The sequence below is a fragment of the Mercenaria mercenaria genome, chromosome 4, assembly GCF_021730395.1.
Source record: "Mercenaria mercenaria strain notata chromosome 4, MADL_Memer_1, whole genome shotgun sequence".
In the NCBI taxonomy this organism is placed as follows: Eukaryota; Metazoa; Mollusca; class Bivalvia; order Venerida; family Veneridae; genus Mercenaria; species Mercenaria mercenaria.
In genome coordinates, this window is record NC_069364.1 from 34627760 (window position 1) to 34649592 (window position 21833).

General features: G+C 36.1%; 1 protein-coding gene and 1 long non-coding RNA gene across 5 annotated transcripts in view; one reads left to right on the forward strand and one right to left on the reverse strand.

Annotated features, from left to right (window-relative positions):
• The window catches only part of LOC123551435 (osteopetrosis-associated transmembrane protein 1-like), a 302750-nt gene that overhangs the window by 48953 nt on the left and 231964 nt on the right, over positions 1–21833 (forward strand). The window lies entirely within an intron of this gene.
• On the reverse strand, positions 990–2529 carry LOC123551436 (uncharacterized). The gene is made up of 3 exons (XR_006686405.2): positions 2398–2529; positions 1961–2066; positions 990–1345 (listed from the first exon to the last, which is right to left on the reverse strand). It is a non-coding gene; the product is annotated as an uncharacterized LOC123551436 (long non-coding RNA).

Sequence of the window (21833 nt, forward strand, 5' to 3'; positions counted from 1 at the left end):
GACTTACTTCGACCATGGTACAACTTTACAAAATTCAAGGAAATTGAAATATTTCCTACCATGATACACCTTTAAATATCTTTAAGAAAAAGGATACACCTTTAAAAATCTTTAAGAATACAGAATATAGACTTACTTTAATCATGATACACCTAAAGTCTTCAAGAATAGAGTATAGCCTTTTTATAACCTAGCCCAATTAATATTTTTAAACTGTTAATTTTGGATAAAATGTTAATATATTCATTTTATTTTACGAGTATAGAAATCTTTCTATTTGGCAATAATTATTGTGGGGCAAGTATGGCTTTCACTTTGAAAGTATTGGGCTATTAGTGTATTAAGTAGCAGTAAGATGAATGGGGGTCTATCATTTAACTGTAGCTAAATTTGATATTAACATATCCATGCACACAGGATGAATCTACCATTTGTAAGTACTGACTCTCATAAGCATAAAAAAGCTTTTCTTGACTTCAATGTCATAAAATGTGACAATACTACATTTACTTTACGGGTCATGCATCAGGATAATGCCCTTGATACCTTATGATGTCATCAGTATGTTATATTATGACATCACAGAAATTATCTGATTACACAAGCCTGTATTGCAGGATAAGATATTAAGACTACTGGATACATTTTTGCATGCAATAAGGCAGTAAGTCAACTTACTTCCATATTGCGCATAAAAATCAAGGCAATCTGAGATACGCCCTTATTGCAATATCAAAATAATGATATAAATAACTGAAACATCTGGTTTAAATTTTCACAGAATATATATTAGGTCAAAATAAAGTGAAAAATCAAAAAAAGTGATTTTTGGTAAAATATGTAGATACGCCCCTATTGCGTTGAACCCTCGCGTTGAGTATTTGGACTGATTTTCCGCATTTTACAAGGAAACCAAGGGGGAAAAAAGGCAACTTTCCAGGGAACAAAATTCACGGAAAGCCCGGAAAATTTTCCGGCACAGGCTGGAAACCCTGAAACTTTCATCATGGAAAATTTTCCATGGTTGCTCGGAAACCCTGGAATATTCTTACGGTTTCCGGGCTAGGCTGGAACTTATTCCAGGGAAAAGTTTCAAGCATAGCCCAAACACAGCAAATATAGAGATGACTGTTGGATGACTTTCTCACTCTCACTGTGGCTGGAAAATGAAACTTACAGTTACTTTATATCATTTTTAATATTTTATTCATCTTTTCTTGTGTTTAACATGATACCAAGGTATTACTGGGTCTGGCTGTCTTGGCAAGTCTTCATGGCTTCAGGACCTCTTGAATCTCGTCACCAACCAGCATGGGCTCCACATTATACTTTTCCTTCATGGGTTCTGCAATAACAACAAAAAATTGATAATACAGTAACTAGATGGATGGATTATTTAATTTTGTCAGGGCAATCTTTTTTCAGTATTTATAATGTGGAATGAGATAATTACAAAAATGGATTCATTCAGTCATGTTTGGAGACAATTATATATTGCACACATTCATTCAAACAGCCTGCCCACTTAGCTCAGTAGGTAGAGTGTTGGTCTACGTATCGCAGGGTCATGAGTTCGATCCTCGGGCGGGGCATAATGAGTTCTGTTTGGACATGGATTCCACATGGACTGCAACAATTTATTCCATGTTAAATCCGTCTCTATTCCATGTAGGATTTTTCATACAGGATATTGTTCTCCGTGACTATTTGATAAACGACACTGTGTCTGAAATCATTAGTCCTCCACCTCTGATTCATGTGGGGAAATTGGCAGTTACTTGTGGAGAACAGGTTTGTACTGGTACAGAATCCAGGAACACTGGTTAGGTTAACTGCCCACCATTACATGACTGAAATACTGGTGAAAAACGGCGTTAAACCCAAAACAAACAAACATAGAACTATGGTAGTGTGTACATGTATATTACTATAGTATTATATATAATGACAGTATACTTACATGTCTTGGAACTTTTGGATGGAGCCTTTGAAGACAATCACTAAACAGATTAGGGCTCAATTTATTCCTGTGTGCTGATACTTTATATACACATATGATGATATACCTGAAAAATAGATTTAATTTAACACTAAGTATTACATGTCCATAAAAAAATTAGGTTATTACCGCGTATGCCAATGACCTAAAATTGAAACTTTATGATTTTCATCCAGATGTTGAACTATAATGCAGCAAAAATAAAGACTGTATAAACAGTACTATCAGCTGCATGATTAATGTTTACCCTCTTAACAATTTGCTATTTTTGTAGAAACTGCATCAGAGATACTTTTTTGGTCTCATTATTCATCACAATGTATATTAATATCGAAAAGAATTAGTGATAAATGTAGTTAATCAGATATATCAGAATTAACAAAAGGAAGTAAAAGTACCTATAAATAACAAAATGCTGCTTAATACGTGTATTTTGTTAAATTTTCTATATAATTTTCTGCTGTTTCATTAATAAGTATAATGATCTATAATAATAACTAAATAATCCATAATCAGTTCTTTCTGTTGAAAATAATTTTCATTTCATAACAGCACTCCGGGAGAACTACGTTCCAACGTAAGTCATGTCTCAACGATATCATGTGACATATCTCAACGACTTCTGGTTACCGTATCGCTCAATATGACACGGCTTATATTATTTTCATATATAGCAATTACTTTTATGATATTTACTTATGTCTTGACTTGAGCATGTATTCAGATTCTAAAAGTAATCGCATAAATTTATCAAAACATTTAAATTTTAAAAACAGTTGTCTGTTATTTAGAAAATAGAAGCATTTTGCTATTTTCCAGAATAAAACAAATATACTACATTTTTCAACAGCAGTACTTACTGACAGTCAATGATCGATTAAAGGCAATGCCAGTTATAATCTTAGAAATATATTACTGCAACTGCTTTATCATAAACAGGCAATATTTATTTAATATGATGTTCCTCATTCTAACCGATGATGTTACTAACTCTAAACGCGACATAGGTAAGCGTTACTGACACTCATCGAAGTCTTGCGGCTAAACATTACTTATATTCGAGTGAAATGTACCAGCAAGTCTGTGACTGAAAATCAGATTTTGTTCAAAGTATGTACATATGTACTAGTATTTTTTTATCCGTTTCTTTTATTATCATTTGACGGTTTCCCCAAGATATCTTACTAGAAATATGTACGGGGTAGCGTGGAGTTGACTTATACTATTGCATGCACACACCTTAATTATTATTAAGTCTGTAAAAAGATTCTTTTGAAGCACAGGACGCAACTAAGAAACCTGAAGTAAGCATGTAATCGTAGTTTATTAGATTTGTATCTAGGTATATGCACGCGTTCTTCAGCGGAAATAGAGAAATATTGCCCGACTTTATGAAGAATGAATGCTTATTTATCGATGCAAATCTAAAAATCTTTTTATAATTACTACGTGTGTATTATTCATTATATCAATGATAAAATAATTGTTCTTTAACCCAAGTGGAACTGAAAATGTCCTAGTTAAAAAATTTAAAAACATGACGATGTCCATGAAACTGACGTCACAACTGACGAAACGCACCCGAAATAAAACTAAAACGTCAATATTTATAGGTTATTGACTTTGTATGTGGATATAATGCACTTGTTCTGCAGCAGTAATATTGCGCGACTTTAGGAAAGAACGAGTGCATATATCCACATACAAAGTTGATAACGTTTTTATTACATACCTACTATCAAGTTATTACTTTATGTCTAAATTTTCTTTCTGGTACGAAAAACAGGAGAAATACGAGAAGAATTTCTCCGAAAATCTAATAAACAAATCAAGCTGACGCGCATTCATATTTTCCGCAAGTTGAAACGTCAAATAGATGTCGCAACGTGCGCGTGGACGTCATGGACATCACGCGATTCTTTCCATTTAAACGTTTAGAAAACATTACTCTCCGACATGAAAGCGTTGTCCGCAATATGTACAGTTTAATATATGGGAGAGTGGTGCCTTTGAGTAATAATGGCCCTGCCAAGGTGATAATAGCCCGAGGGCTATTATTTTCTTTTATGGCCATTATCACTAAAAGACACCGTTCTACCATCTATTTACCTGTTTATCACACGTGTACCTATAATCGTGTAAGAAAAGTTTAAAGTGCATTTTTCATTTGTTCAAGCATTTACTGGTTTTTTTTCAATTTCTATACCATTTGGATAAGGGCTACATGTTGTATAAAATCAAATGCCTTGATAGTTGTACTTTCTTACATAAAGCATAATTTAGGGTTGAAAAGAAAATCACTTCATGAAGAATTGCTACGAAGTTTATATACGACTGGGTTGTGCTTTCTTGCCATAATGGCACGTCTAGTGTTATAATCGCCCAAGGGCTTTATTCCGAAGACCATTATGAAACTATGTGTGCCATTGCGGCTAGAAGGCACAACCAGCCGTTTATTGACTTTTTATCATATACGTTTACTTCATATCTATTTTGGTATTTTCATTTTATATATTTTCCAAACACCTCAAAGAATTATTTGTTTTGCTTTTTTAGTCAACAATGCCATCAATATCTGACAATCGATCTGATTCAGCGACCTTTCAATCGCCATAAATAATGTTGCTTCATGACGTCAACATCAAAACGCGCTGACGTTCTGGTTACCCGGGGCCGTTATGGTTATGGCGCCAGAGGCGCACTGCGCCATTATGGATACATAAACAGAAGCCGTAATGACCGTTTTAAACGGCTTTTTGTTACTATTTATAGTAACGTATATAATAAGGAAAAATATTGCACGATCGCAGTCCATTGAAACTCAATTGAAATAATTTTAGATACGTAATAAGGAAAAATACACCGGACTGGCCTTTCCGTCGACTTTACCAATGCCTGCAAAACCCATCTGGCACCCCATGCGATGGCTCTCGTGCTGGTTATGACAACTTGTGCTGCTTTGATATTATAAGGTATTGTATATGTGAACTTAGACAATATCATGTACCTTTAGACCTTCTCTATTTACATGTAGTATTTTTGTCGGTCTGAAATACGTTATTTTACGGATAGAACATACCGTTACGCTTTAAACGATAAAACTAAAGTGGAACTTTTTCTTAATGTGCTTCACTTGAATGTAATGACGTCACTTCGGCTTACGGACGTTCATTTCCCGCGCTGTGGGTGCATGCTCTGCCATAAGAATGAGTACTGCAAATGAAGTGTTTCTAATTGCTTTTAAATTTCTGTTGTTATTTGTAAAATACGGCATGCAACAAAAATGATCTGTCAGAATGAAACGCTAATTTTTATACGATATGCAAAAAAAAAAATATCAGTTATGTGTTTACGAACTCGACAGAAATATCCGTCCTGAGGGCACTTGCGCCTTGTATGGTTACGAGTTATGACGTCTCAGGTTCCTAATACATTTGCACGGCGTAATAATAATTATTATATGCGGACAAAATGAGCATAACGTCTGCACATGGTGTCGAAAACATTTGTTACGAAATAGCTAATTTATTGGGAAAGTTCTTGAAGTAATGCTTTACGATCCTGATTATCTATACAGTATTGATTACCGGCGTACGCATGTACGTACTATCTAATAAGTGTAATTTTCTACAAGTTCAAATGGTAATTATGATGCTGAGACTTTGCAACACTGTATGTGAGACGTTGTCACATAATGTATGTTATCGTTGCGGCCTTGCAACATTTATGTAGCTTACATAAGTGTATTTGTAACTAGTTCGTTGTATCTTGCAAAATGCTGCAAATAGCTAATATATCTTCTACAAATCAAACTTATCTTTTCAGTTATGAAAACGTAAAATATATGCTTAATTACACATAATAAGTGAATCAACAAGGTCATTCGAAGCGATACCGTAGCTTCATCGTTGAGGTATGTCACATGATATCGATGAGACTTGACTTACGTTGGAACGTAGTTCTCCTGGAGTGAACAGGTTAAAAACATTGATTTAATGCAAATATTCCCTGCATATACTACATGAAGTCAGCTGACTGGTAAGCATTGTTTTGTTTACCCTCTGATACAGCAGTGCCACCTGTGTGGAGATAACTCTACTGGCTTAATATTTTGGACTCCATTGAGTAATTTCATTTAAAAAGAATATCTAATTTTCCTGCTAGTAAATTAAAAGCATGATAAACTAGAAATTGCAGCTGCCTTATAGTTGCAGTGAAACAAAAGTACATGAAGCAAAAATTATTTGTTGCATAAGACACTGAAACCTAAACCACCTGTTACCTGTTATTTATGTCTCCCCTAGGAGAAATATTGTTTTTGCCCTGTCCGTCCGTTCGTCCGTACGTCACACTTCATTTCCGAGCAATAACTGGAGAACCATTTGACCTAGAACCTTCAAACTTCATAGGGTTGTAGGGCTGCTGGAGTAGACGACCCCTATTGTTTTTGGGGTCACTCCGTCAAAGGTCAAGGTTACAGGGGCCTGAACATTGAAAACCATTTCCGATCAATAACTCGAGAACCACTTGACCCAGAATGTTGAAACTTCATAGGATGATTGGTCATGAAGAGTAGATGACCCCTATTGATTTAAGGGTCACTCCGTCAAAGGTCAATGTCACAGGGGCCTAAACATTGAAAACCATTTCCGATCAATAACTAGAGAACCACTTGATCCACAATGTTGGAACTTCATAGGATGATTGGTCATGAAGAGTAGATGACCCCTATTGATTTTGGGGTCACTCCGTCAAAGGTCAAGGTCACAGGGGCCTGAACATTGAAAACCATTTCCGATCAATAACTAGAGAACCACTTGACCCAGAATGTTGAAACTTCATAGGATGATTGGTCATGCAGAGTAGATGACCCCTAACGATTTTGGGGTCACTCCGTCAAAGGTCAAGGTCACAGGGGCCTGAACATTGAAAACCATTTCCGATCAATAACTAGAGAACCACTTGACCCAGAATGTTGAAACTTCATAGGATGATTGGTCATGAAGAGTAGATGATTCCTAACGATTTTGGGGTCACTCTGTGAAAGGTCAAGGTCACAGGGGCCTAAACATTGAAAACCATTTCCAGTCAGTAACTTGAGAACCACTTGACCCAGAATGATGAAACTTCATAGGATGATTGGTCATGCAGAGTAGATGACCCCTAACGATTTTAGGGTCACTCTGTTAAAGGTTAAGGCCACAGGGGCCTGAACATGGAAAACCATTTCCAATCAATAACTTGAGAACCTCTCAACCCAGAATGTTGAAACTTCATAGGATGATTGTTCATGCAGAGGAGATGACCCCTATTGTTTTTGGGGTCACTCCGTTAAAGGTCAAGGTCACAGGGGCCTGAACATTGATAACCAGTTCCGATCAATAACTTGAGAACCACTTGACCCAGAATGTTGAAACTTCATAGGATGATTGAACATGCAGAGTAGATGACCCCTATTGATTTTGGTGTCAGTCTATTAAAGGTCAGGGTCACAGTGGCCTGTTCATGTAAAATCATTTTTTGGAAATAACTTGAGAACCACTTGACCTACAATGTTGAAACTTAATAGGATGATTGGACATGCAGAGTAGATGACCCCTATTTATTTTGAGGTCACTTGATCAAAGGTCAAGGTCACAGGAGCCTGAACAGTGACTTGAGAACCACTAGGCCAAGAGTGTTGAAATTTAGCGGGATGACTGGACATGCCAAGTAGATGATCTCTATTGCAGCCAACCATCAGTGTCTCTTTGACTTTCGCTCCTGACCCCTATTGACTTCTTGCCTAATGGACTTTGCATTGGGGGAGACATGCGCTTTTTTACAAAAGCATTTTCTAGTTATTGTTAACTTCCAAGCTAAAATAAGCTGCACATACATGTAATAAAATAACTCCATAATCTGCTTTTAAACAATGAACTTCCAGTGTAGATTTGAGATATGATATTCTTGGGCAAATGTGCCATAATAAATTTACAGTCAGGTAATGAAGGATACATCAATGAAGTTAAAAATATTTTGTACTAGAGGAAGATTTTATTCCATTTACACACTCATAAATTTTGAAGATTACTCTGATATACAGTGAAACACCGCTCGCTCGAGCATCGATGACTCAAGTACCCGGGCTCCCTCGAGCAATTCATGTGGTCCCGGCTGATTTCCTTCTATTTTCTATGCGAAATTACCACGGCTGGGTCGAGCATCAATAACTCGATCCCTCGAGCATGACATCTGGTCCCTGTGTATTAATTTACTCTTTGTTGCTTCTGGCAAACTCGAGCAGAGGTGTCAAAATTTTTCACACATTCGGTGGTCAGAATTTATCGGTTAATTAAAATTTTCCACACACCGTGAGAATTGCGTGGTCTATTCCGCGACTATCCTTAATGTTTGTTTGTCGGTATATTTGATCTGATAATGAGATTAATTATTGATAAAAGGTTGAACAAAAGTTTTATTGATCAGATAAAGATGAATAACTGATTACTTAAATCTTCTTTTCTGCGGGATCGAGAAGACTGTCATGAGATCTTAGTATTTTAATCAGCAGTTGTTTGCATGCAAGTGAAGGAAATAATAAGCCTTTTCATAAAATTGAGACGACAATTTTGATATGCACTTGTTGATAAATAAAAATAAAAAGTCCTTGTTGTTTCTTCACGTGTGCCATTTACAAATTACGTATTGAAACGTCTATCATAGATAACGTTTGTAATACGTTTTTTTTTAAATGTCACAAGCATGTTATTATTACGCATCACCGTTTAATCTGCAAATGGTAGCGATGACAATATATATTAGTAAAACAAACAATTTTCTTCTTATGTTGGTCAATGTTTGGGTCGCTCAAAACCATGGATAACTCGAGCATTTTGCTCATCCCCTTGTGTCCTCGAGCGAGCGGTGTTTTACTATATAACAGAAACAAGTTAAGGATTACTTTTTGGGGTACATGTACAGCCCCCAGAAGTAGTTCACTGACTTTATTTTCATTGGTTGATCTCTTGCAATGAGTTTCTAAATATAAAGCATGCAAGATCTTATCATGAGTCTAAGGTAATCTGTTGTGAGACAAGCAATTCATACACTGCAGTAGATTAATAGATCCAAATGATTTATCACATATCAAAGAATCTCTTTGGCAGGTAACTTTGAATGAATTGGTGAAAAGAATTGTATCGTTTTATGCAATTACTGTTGCTGCTGTTGTTTTTGGTTTTATTCTAGAATAAAAAAATCATGATATTTCAATAAATTTTAATGTTAGATCAAAATTAGAATGAATCTTTCTGCAGGTGAATAATATGACCAGTTGGATAACAGTAAATGTTTTAATTCCATTTGTTTTGTTACCTATCTTATTTAGTTAATGGTAGTTACAAGTCATCACACATACTTACCCAATGAGAGTGCTCAAGGTGAGCTTTTGTGATCGCCCTGTGTCCGTCGTCCGTCGTCAACAATTTGACTGTTAACACTCTAGAGGTCACAATTTTGGCCCAATCTTAATGAAACTTGGTCAGAATGTTACCCTTAAAAAAATCTTGGATGAGTTCGATATTGGGTCATCTAGGTTCAAAAACTAGGTCACCAGGTCAAATCAAAGGAAAAGCTTGTCAACACTCTAGAGGCCACATTTATGACTGTATCTTTATGAAACTTGGTCAAAATGTTACTCATGATGATCTCAAAGTCCAGTTTGAATCTGGATCAAGTAGGGTCAAAAACTAGGTCACCAGGTCAAATCAAAGGAAAAGCTAGTTAACACTCTAGAGGCCATATTTATGACCATATCTTAATGAAACTTTGTCAGAATGTTAATCTTGATGATCAATAGGTCATGTTTAAATATGGGTCAGGTGGGGTCAAAAACTAGGTCACCAGGTCAAATCAAAGGAAAAGCTTGTTAACACTGTAGAGGCCACATTTATGACTGTATCTTCATGAAACTTAGTCAGAATGTTAATCTTGATGATCTTTAGGTCAAGTTCGAATCTGGGTCATGTTGGGTCAAAAACTAGGTCACCGGGTCAAATCAGAGGAAAAGCTTGTTAGCACTCTAGAGGCCACATTTATGACTGTATCTTCATGAAACTTAGTCAGAATGTTAATCTTGATGATCTTTAGGTCAGGTTCGAATCTGGGTCATATGGGGTCAAAAACTAGGTCACCAGGTCAAATCAAAGGAAAATTTAATTAACACTTTAGAGGCCACATTTATGACCATATCTTAATGAAACTATCTTGATGATCTTTAGGCCAGTAGATCAGGTGAGCAATACAGGGCCTTCATGGCCCTCTTGTTTTATGGAAATTGTGGACTTAGAATTTTTGGGAGGTATTTCTTGTGAGCATCTGACATTTCTGTATGTCAATACACACAAGTATATGTAAGCTTGCTGCAAGCTTGCAATCCTTTATAAGCTTGTCATTAGCTTGCAGCAAGCTTGCTGCAAGCATTGACATTTGGGTTTGGGAAATAACTTCACAAAGTTATACAGCAGAGCTAACAGAAAGACAGAAATTTTTTCTAAGTTCATTCCATTCTGATTTTATACAAGTGGTAATTTTTCTAAGTATTTTCCGTGCTGTTTCCAGCCTATAAAAAAGACTAAGTTCCAACTTTCAGGGTTTAATTCCAGGGTTTCCAGGCTAATTCCATGCTACCCTAGAATCTATTTTCTGTGGTTTTCAAGACTCTATGTATAAAGTTCCGGGGTCTATCAAAATCCCTGGAAAATCTCTCATTTTCCATGGACTTCCAGCCTCACTTCCAGGGAAACTGTACAGCCAGGTTGGTATGTAGCATTGCCTTGTGGTCCTCTACTAAGTTTGTTCAAATTGTATCCCTGGGGTGAAAAGAGGCCTCGCCCCGGGGGTACCAAGTTTTACATAGATTTATATAGGAATTTTTTTTAAAGAATCTTTTGTTCTGAAACTCCAAGGCCGAGGCTTTTGATATTTGGTATGTTGCATTGCTTAGTGGTCCTTTACCAAGATTATTCAAATTATGCCCCTGAGGTGAAAAGAGGCCCCGCCCAGGGGGTCCCAAGTTTTACATAGACTTATATAGGAAAAAACTTTAAAAATCTTCTTGCCTGAAACTGCAAGGCCTGGGCTTTTGATATTTGGTTTGTTGCATTGCCTAATAGTCCTCTACCAAAATTATTCAAATTATGCCCCTGGGGTGAAAAGAGGCCCTGCCCTAGGGGCCCCAAGTTTTACATAGACTTATATAGGAACTTTTTTTTTTAAATCTTCTTGTCTGAAAGTTCAAGGCTTAAGCCTTTGATATTTGGTATGTAGCATTGCCTAGTGGTTCTTTAACAAGATTGTTCAAATTATGCCCCTGCGGTGAAAAAAGGCCCCGCCCCAGGGGTCACTTATATATGAGTTATATATAGAAAAATGCTTCAAAAATTATCTGATCATGTTTCCTACATTGTTTATCATTTTACCTGATGACTGCAAGTAATTAGGGGTCACTTGATTGTGACCTTGACCTACTGACCTACTGTCTTGTTTTTAGCTCACCTGAGCAATGCTCAGGGTGAGCTATTGTGATCACACTGTTCCATGCATGCGTGCGTCCGTCATCAACAATTGTGTTTAAAAGACATCTCCTCCATAACTACTGAATGGATTTTGATGAAACTTGGCACAGATGTTCCTTGGATGGTCCTCTACCAAAGTTGTTCAGAGGGCGTGGTCACTTTTCCCTACCATACATTCTCGCATAGAAGGCGCACTCGCTTAAAAGACGTAACCCGACATTGGACATGCAATCTGGAGTCTTTTCCACTAACCCTCGATTAAGACGCGGTCATTTTTTGATATCAACAATGTCAAATATTTTTAGTAATGCATTATTTTTCGAACATTCTGTGTTTTGGGAAAAATAAAATGGTAGAAATCGCCGATTTTTTTTGTAAAAAATGTAAACTTCAGTCATTAAATGTTAAAATATATAATCAGGTTATATACAATTATTTTTCTGTGGTAAACACATTGAAATAATTAGAAACGGAGAACTTACGTCTACAAAATGTCTAAAAAAGCCGAAATTTTACGATATTTGCCGATGTTACACAATTAAATGAAATAAAGTATTTTTAAAAATATATTTTTGTGTATAATAAAATGCATATGAATAACCAAGATACGGCGAAAATACGTCTAGAAAAGATTGGCATTATTCACCAAGATTATTCAATTCTTTGCAGACTTGTTTAATAAAACATAAATCCTTTTTTGTATGTAATAAAATACATTTTAACTCCTAGGAAACGGCGAAATTAAGTCTACAAATTGGCCGAAATTTTGACGATATTTGCCGATGTTACTCAACGAAATAAAATAAAGTATTTGAAAATGTATTTTTATATATGATAAAATGCATTTGAATAACTAAGATTCTGCGTAAATACGTCTAGAAAAGATAGGCGTTATTCACCAAGATTATTCAAGAGTTTGCAGACTTGTTTTATAAAACGTATAACTAAACAGAATGTTTTAAAATCCTTTTTTTGTACATAATAAAATTAACTACTAGGAAACGGCGAAATTACGACTACAAATCAGCTGAAATAATATCGCTGATTTTATTGCTGGGCTGTCAAATGATATGACACGTGTCAATCAATCACGAAGATTAGTCCAAAATAATTTCCGTTTGCCATTCTTTGAAGATGCCGAAGTTTGACATCAATCATTGTCACTCAGAAAGTTCTTTATTTGAGGATTTGAAGCATCAGGTATTTCATAACAAGTGTGTTTTAAAAATTAACACCCTAAAGCTGTTCTCTGTAATTGGCGCCAATTAACTTTTAACCATTTTCGGTTTGCGGGCTGTGAAAATATTTCTATGTTCTGTTAATGTCCATTACAATTTACAAGTTAATTTAAAGCCAATATATTCTGGTGTTTTAAAAGGAAAAAAAAATACATTTATAAAAAAATATATATCCTTTTGAATCGTAAAATAAATTAATATCGATTTTTATAGCGGGCCGAAATACGGTACGTGCCATTACAGATTTTATGACCGCTATGCAAATGGCTGCCGAAAAACGAAAGTAGCGGTTTGCAGTGACAGAAATAAAGATGTACTGAGCTGTAAATTGAAGATTTTTTAAGATTTTCTTTTAATTTCCTTGTAGTATGCGCTTATATGACGCGTCCCACTCTTCGGACTGGAAATATGACTCCTAAAAATGTGTCTTATAAGTGAAAATGTACAGTATAATTATGTATATAGTGGAAACTTCAAAAATCTTTTTGTGTGAAACTGCTAGCCTAATTTTAAAATAATTTACACAAATGCTTCTTGTGTGACCCTCTGCCAAGATTATTCAGATTATTCCGATTTGTCAAAAAACATGGCTGCCAGGGGGCATGGTCACTTTTCCCAATATGTATATAGTGGAAACTTTAAAAATCTTGTGTGAAACTGATGGCCTGATTTTAAAATAATTTTACACAAATGCTTCTTGTGTGACCCTCTGCCAAGATTATTCAAATTATTCCGATTTGTCAAAAAAACATGGCTGCCAGGGGGCGTGGTCACTTTTCCCTTTATGTATACCATACTTGTCCAAATTATTGCCCTAAAAAAGATGGCCACACCCCTGTGTCTGACATGTATTTACTATAGGCTTTTTATATTAGAAACTTTGAAAATCTTCTTCTCTGAATCAATAATAGCTAGAGCCTTGATATTTGGCATGTGATATCAGATTTGTAATGTCTACCGTAATTTTTAGCTCACCTGAGCACGAAGTGTTCAAGGTGAGCTTTTGTGATTGCTCTGTGTCCGTCGTCGTCAGTCCGTCTGTTCGTCCGTCGTCAACAATTTGACTGTTAACACTCTAGAGGTCACAATTTTGACCTAATCTTAATGAAACTTGGTCAGTATGTTACCCTCAATAAAATCTTGGACGAGTTTGATATTGGGTCATCTGGGGTCAAAAACTAGGTCACCAGGTCAAATCAAAGGAAAAGCTTGTTAGCACTCTAGAGGTCACAATTTGGTCCAATCTTAATGAAACTTGGTCAGAATGTTACCGTCAGTAAAATCTTGTACGAGTTTGATATTGGGTCATCTGGGGTCAAAAACTAGGTCACCAGGGGCCGTATTCATAAAGCATCTTAAGTATAAGTTTTGACTTAAGTTGAAGATTTTACTTAAGTTTGTGGTGATTTCAGCTTAAGTCTAAGTAAAAACTTAAGTCCTATTCATAAAACAGCTTAAACTTAAGATACGTAAGAAATGACTTAAGTCAGAAAACAAAATAACGTCGTGAGTATGATTAAAGTGTTGTGTTTCAGATCAAAGCACTTTAAACATAATTGTGCATGTATCTGTCTGAAATTAATGTTGTTTTTTTAATGTTTTCGTCCACAATAAAAGCCAAGAATTACTTATTAAGTTGTTTTATGAAAAACAAATGTACTTAAGTAAAATAAATTTCTTACTTAAGTAATACTTAAGTAAATAATCATTTTCTTATACTTATACTTAAAGGTCCATTACTAAGGGAAAGTGAGTTGGCAATTTTTTTCATAGCCAGTGCATAGACTTCTGCAAGACACTAAATAATGAAGATTGGCAGGTCAAAATTTACAGAAGGTCTTTGGAACTCAAAGAAATGTATGTGTATTATGTTGAAATTTCAATGAATTGACAGAATGACCCCCCAGGTCTTTTTAACTTTCTTCATACTTCATAGAAAAATAATTGTACATATACTGCGATTTATTTCGAATTTCTACATACCAACTTTCATTTTCCAATAAAATGAAATAGTTTCTGTGCTTTTTAAAAGAAATTAAAATGTTCACTTTCCTTAGTATTGGACCTTTAAGATGCTTTATGAATACGGTCCCAGGTCAAATCAAAGGAAAAGCTTGTTAACACTCTAGAGGTCACAATTTTGGCCCAACCTTAATGAAACTTGGTCAGAATGTTACCCTCAATAAAATCTTGGACGAATTTGATATTGGGTCATCTGGGTTCAAAAACTAGGTCACCAGGTCAAATCAAAGGAAAAGCTTGTTAACACTGTAGAGGTCACATTTATGACTATATCTTCATGAAACTTGGTCAGAATGTTAATCTTGATGATCTCAAGGTCCAGTTTGAATCTGGGTCATGTAGGATTAAAAACTAGGTTACTAGGTCAAATCAAAGGAAAAGCTAGTTAACACTCTAGAGGCCACATTTATGATCATATCTTAATGAAACTTGGTCAGAATGTTAATCTTGATGATCTATAGGTCAAGTTTAAATCTGGGTCAGGTGGGGGGTCAAAAACAAGGTCACTAGGTCAAATCAAAGGAAAAGCTTGTTAACACTCTAGAGGCCACATTTATGACTGTATCTTCATGAAACTTAATCAGAATGTTAATCTTGATGATCTTTAGGTCAAGTTTGAATCTGGGTCATGTGGGGTCAAAAACTAGGTCACTGAGTCAAATCAAAGGAAAAGCTAGTTAACACTTTAGAGGCTACATTTATGACCATATCTTAATGAAACTTGGTCAGAATGTTGATCTTGATGGTCTTTAGGTCAGTAGGTCAGGTGAGCGATACAAGGCCTTCATGGCCCTCTTGTTTCAGATACAGCCTTGAAATTTTGATGACAGACACAGTTTTGCACACAAATCGTAAAACTGAATTTCATTGACCATGAATGTGACCTACTGACTTTCTTAATATTTTATCATCAGTTTGACATTTGAAACATGTAGCTCATATTACTCAGGTGAGTGATCCAGGGTCATCATGACCCTCTTGTTCAAATTATTGCCCTAGGTTCAAAAGTGTGTGTGACATGTTTGATATATAGGTTAACATAGAAGAAACCTAACTCTGTACTTATACAAGCACACTTGAAGCCTTGTACACAGGTGAGCGCTTTACGGTCAGTGACCCTCTTGTTTTAAGATACAGCCTTGAAATTTGGATGCCATGTACAGTTTTGCACACCAATCATAACAGCGTAGAAATTTGGACCACGTCAGTAACTTTCGTTAAAAATTTCAATACTCATCTTTAATGTTCTTAGCCCTGACCTACTGACCTACTTTCTTGTTTTTGAAGCTGCAGCAAAGAGATTTGCATAATTTTTTAACAGATTTCAGTACTTATCTTGAAGAATCTTTACCATGACCTTCTGACCTAGTTTTTTTGTCGAGCCCGCTTGCGGAAGCAAAGACAAAGATGTCCAAATGGTTGTTCGGTGTATGTGCGTGCGTGCGTCCATGCGTGCATCCGTCTGGATTCGTTGTCCAGACCATAACTTTGACATGCATGGAGCAATCTTGTTTATATTTGGCATGAATGTTAAACTCAGTGAGACGGAGTGTCATGCGCAAACCGCAGGATCCTATCTCAAAGATCAAGGTCACACTTGGAGGTCAAAGGTTAAATTCAATAATGACTTTGTCCGGAGCATTTCTTCTTCATGCATGGGGGGATTTTGATGTAACTTGGCACAAATGTTCACAACCATGTGGTGGAGTGTCATGCGCAAGAACCAGGACCCTAGGTCTAAGGTCAAGGTCACACTTAGAGGTCAAAGGTCAGATATAAGAATGACTTTGTCCGGAGCATTTCTTTTTTGGAAGGATTTTGATGTAACTTGGCACAGTTGTTCACCATTATGAGACGGAATGTCATGTGCAGAAACCTAGAATTACTTCCCTTTGTTGTTACAATAAATAGCTTATATTGTAACTTTTTTATTACTGGTCGTAGGGAAAAATCAAGACCACTTTTCTGTAGTACAATATGCATGTTACATCCAATTTTGAGGTGTATTTTGACCTATCTCTACTGGTAAGGGTTTTTGTGTGGACTTGGATATTATTTAAAGATTTACTTCCCATGTTGCCCCTTGGCATCTAGTTTGTTAGCCCACTATGGTCAGATGGTGGGCTATTCAAATCACTCTGCGTCCTTGGTCCGTCTTCCTTCCGTCCGTCAGTCCGTCCATTAACAATTCCTTGTTATCGCATCTCCTCAGAAACTATTGGGGAGATTTTGACCAAACTTTGCCAGAATGATGTATTGGTACCCTAGTTTGTCCCCCTGAAAATCAGACAGGTTCAACAATTTTTGAGTGAGTTATGGTTCTTTCTTTATTTTTATAATTTACATAGATTTATATAGGGAAAAACTTTGAAAATCTTCTTGTCCAAAACCACAGAGCCTAGGGCTTTGATATTTGATATGTAGCATCATCTAGTGGTCCTCTACCAAGAAGATTCAAATTATTTCCCTGGGGTCAAATATGACCCCGCACCGGGGGTCACATGGTTTATATAGACTTATATATGGAAAAACTTTGAAAAACCTCTTGTCCAAAACCACAGGGCCTAGGGCTTTGATATTTTATATGTGACATCATCTAGTGGTCTTCTACTTAGATTGTTCAAATTATTCCCCTACGGTCAAATATGGCCCCGCCCTGGGGGTCACATGGTTTACATAGACTTATATAGGGAAAAACTTAGAAAATCTTCTTGTCCAAACCACAAAGCCTAGGGCTTTGGTATTTGTAATGTAGCATCATCTAGTGGTTCTCTACCAAGTTTGTTCAAATAATCCCCCTAGGGTCAAATATGGCCCCACCCCGGGGGTCACATGGTTCATTTAGACTTACATAGGGAAAAGTTTTTAAAATCTTCTTGTCAATAACCAATAACATTCAAATTTGGACCACATGTATAGTTTTGAGTGGCAAGATGAACCTTGACATGAGTTGACCTTGATTTTGACCTAGTGATCTACTTTCACATTTCTGTAGCTACAGCCTCCATATTTGGACCACATGCATAGTTTTGTGCACCGGAAGAAACCTTGACCTTGACATTGAGCTAGTGACCTACTTTCGCATTTTTGAAGGTACAGGCTTCAAATTTGGACCACATGCATAGTTTTGTGTTCAGAAATGAAATTTGACCTTGATTTTGACCTAGTGACCTACTTTCACATTTCTCAAGCTACAGCCTTCAAATTTGGACCACAAGCATAGTTTTGTGCACCAACAAAAACTTTGACCTTGACATTGACCTAGTAACCTACTTTCACATTTCTGAAGCTACATACTTCAAATTTGGACCACTTGCATAGTTTTGTGTTCTGAATTGAATTTGACCTTGATTTTTACCTAGTACCTACATTCACATTTCTCCAACTACAGCCTTCAAGTTTGAAGCACATGCATAGTTTTGTGTACCAAAATGAACATTGACCTTGAAATTGATCTAGTGACCTACTTTCACATTTCTCAAGCTACAGCTTTCACATTTGGACCACATGCACAGTTTTGTGTACCGAAATGAACTTTGACCTTCAGCTAGTCTTGAAATTTGGAATATTCAAAAATGGCTCAATGGTGGGCACCAAGATCACTCTGTGATCTCTTGTTTTATGAAGCTTTAGCAAAGAAATTTGTTCAAGCAAGCAATTAAACTCAGTTGAGCGATATAGGGCCATCATGGCCCTCTTGTCTCTCTTATTACTTAATAATTTTGACTCAAGCTATATCCAATATCTTCATTCTTATTGTAGTCATTAGCTACTAGTGACAGCTCCAGGTTCCTCAGATGTGCCCAGTTTCACTATCACGCATCGAAATAGTCGAGCACGCTGTCTACTGTGACAGCTATAGTGAAATAACTTAGCATAAATGTTCCCCATAATGAGACGATGTGCCGTGCAAGACCCAGACCCCTAGCCCCGAAGTCAAGGTCACATTTAGAGGTCAAAGGTTAACAAGGTCTCTTGCGTGTCCAGTCCATAACTCTGCCATTCATGAAAGAATTTTGAAATTACTTTGCACAAGTGTTCCCCATAATGAGAAGAAATATCATGTGCAAGACCCATAACCCAAGCTCTCAGGTCAATGTCACACTTAAAGGTCAAAGGTTAACATAGTCTGTTTCTTCTCTGGTCCATAACTGCCATCCATTGAAGGATTTTAAAATTACGTGGCACAATTATGAATTGATGTGTTACAGTTATAGACCACAAGTTAGGATATACAGTTATAGACAATATACAGTTATAAACCTCAAGTTATGATGTAGAGTTACAGACTACAAGTTAGGATATACAGTTATAGACCACAGGTTAGGATGTAGAGTTACAGACTACAAGTTAGGATGTACAGTTATAGACCTCAAGTTAGGATGTAGAGTTACAGACTACAAGTTAGGATATACAGTTATAGACCACAAGTTAGGATGTACAGTTAGAGACCACAAGTAAGGATGTACAGTTATAGACCACAAGTTAGAATGTACAGTTATAGACCACAAGTTAGGATGTACAGTTATAGACCACAAGTTAGGATGTACAGTTATAGACCACAAGTTAGGATGTACAGTTATAGACCACAAGTTAGGATGTGGAGTAATAGACCACAAGTTAGGGTATACAGTTATAGACCACAAGTTAGGATGTGGAGTAATAGACCACAAGTTAGGATATACAGTTATAGACCACAAGTTAGGATGTAGAGTTATAGACCACAAGTTAGGATATACAGTTATAGACTACAAGTTAGGATATACAGTAATAGACCACAAATTAGGATGTACAATTATAGCCCACAAGTTAAAATGTACAGTTATAGCCCACATGTTAAAATGTACAGTTATAGACCACAACTTAGGATATACAGTTACAGACCACAAGTTAGGATGTAGAGTTATAGACTACAAGTGATGATGTAGAGTTATAGACAACAAATTAAGATGTAGAGTTACAGACTACAAGTTAGGATATACAGTTATAGACCAAAAGTTAGGATGTAGAGTTACAGACTACAAGTTAGGGTATACAGTTATAGACCACAAGTTAGAATGTAGAGTTATAGACCACAAGTTAGGATATACACTTATAGACAATATACAGTTATAGACCACAAGTTAGAATGTACAGTTATAGACCGCAAGTTAGAATGTACAGTTATAGAACACAAGTTAGAATGTACAGATTACTACACCACAAGTTATGATTATAACAAGTTATAGACTACAAGTTAGGATGTAGAGTAACAGACCACAAGTTAGGATATGCAGTTATAGACTACAAATTAGGATGTAGAGTTATTGACCACAAGTTAGGATATACAGTTATAGACCACAAGTTAGGATGTAGAGTTATAGACCACAAGTTAGGATGTACAGTTATAGACCAAAAATTAGGATGTAGAGTTACAGACTATGAGTTACGATATACAGTTATAGACTACAAGTTAGGATGTACAGCTATAGACCACAAGTTAGAATATACAGTTATAGACCACAAGTTAGGATATACAGTTATAGACCTCAAGTTACAATGTACAGTTATAGACCACAAGTTAGGATGTACAGTTATAGACCACAAGTTAGAATATACAGTTATAGACTGAAAGTTTGGATGTAGAGTAATAGACCACAAGTTAGAATATACAGTTATAGACCACAAGTTAGGATGTAGAGTTATAGACCACAAGTTAGGATATACAGTTATAGACAACATGTTATGAAATACAGTTATAGACCACAAGTTAAGATGTAGAGTTACAGACTACAAGTTAGGATATACAGTTATAGACTACAAGTTAGTATGTACAGTTGTAGACCACAAATTAGGATGTACAGTTATAGACCACACTTATAGACCAAAAGTTAGGATGTACAGTTATAGATCACAAGTTAGGATATAGAGTAACAGACTACAAGTTAGGAGGTACAGTTACAGACCACAAATTAGGATGTAGAATAACAGACCACAAGATGTGAAGTTATAGACCACAAGATGTGAAGTTATAGACCACAAGTTAGGATGTAGAGTTACAGACTACAAGTTAGGATATACAGTTATAGACTACAAGTTAGGATGTAGAGTGATAGACCACAAGTAAGGATGTACAGTTATAGACCACAAGTTAGAATGTACAGTTATAGACCACAAGTTAGGATGTAGAGTTATAGACCACAAGTTAGGATGTACAGTTATAGACCACAAGTTAGGATGTGGAGTAATAGATCACAAGTTAGGATATACAGTTATAGACTACAAGTTAGGATGTAGAGTTGTAGACCACAAGTTAGGGTATACAGTTATAGACCACAAGTTAGGATGTGGAGTAATAGACCACAAGTTAGGATATACAGTTATAGACTACAAGTTAGGATGAAGAGTTATAGACCACAAGTTAGGGTATACAGTAATAGACCACAAGTTAGGATGTGGAGTAATAGACCACAAGTTAGGATATACAGTTATAGACTACAAGTTAGGATGTACAGTTGTAGACCACAAATTAGGATGTACAGTTATAGACCACACTTATAGACCAAAAGTTAGGATGTACAGTTATAGATCACAAGTTAGGATATAGAGTAACAGACTACAAGTTAGGAGGTACAGTTTTAGACCACAAATTAGGATGTAAAATAACAGACCACAAGATGTGAAGTTATAGACCACAAGTTAGGATGTAGAGTTACAGACTACAAGTTAGGATATACAGTTATAGACTACAAGTTAGGATGTAGAGTTAGAGACCACAAGTAAGGATGTACAGTTATAGACCACAAGTTTGGATGTACAGTTATAGACCACAAGTTAGGATGTAGAGTTATAGACCACAAGTTAGGATGTACAGTTATAGACCACAAGTTAGGATGTGGAGTAATAGACCACAAGTTAGGATATACAGTTATAGACTACAAGTTAGGATGTAGAGTTATAGACCACAAGTTAGGGTATACAGTTATAGACCACAAGTTAGGATGTGGAGTAATAGACCACAAGTTAGGATATACAGTT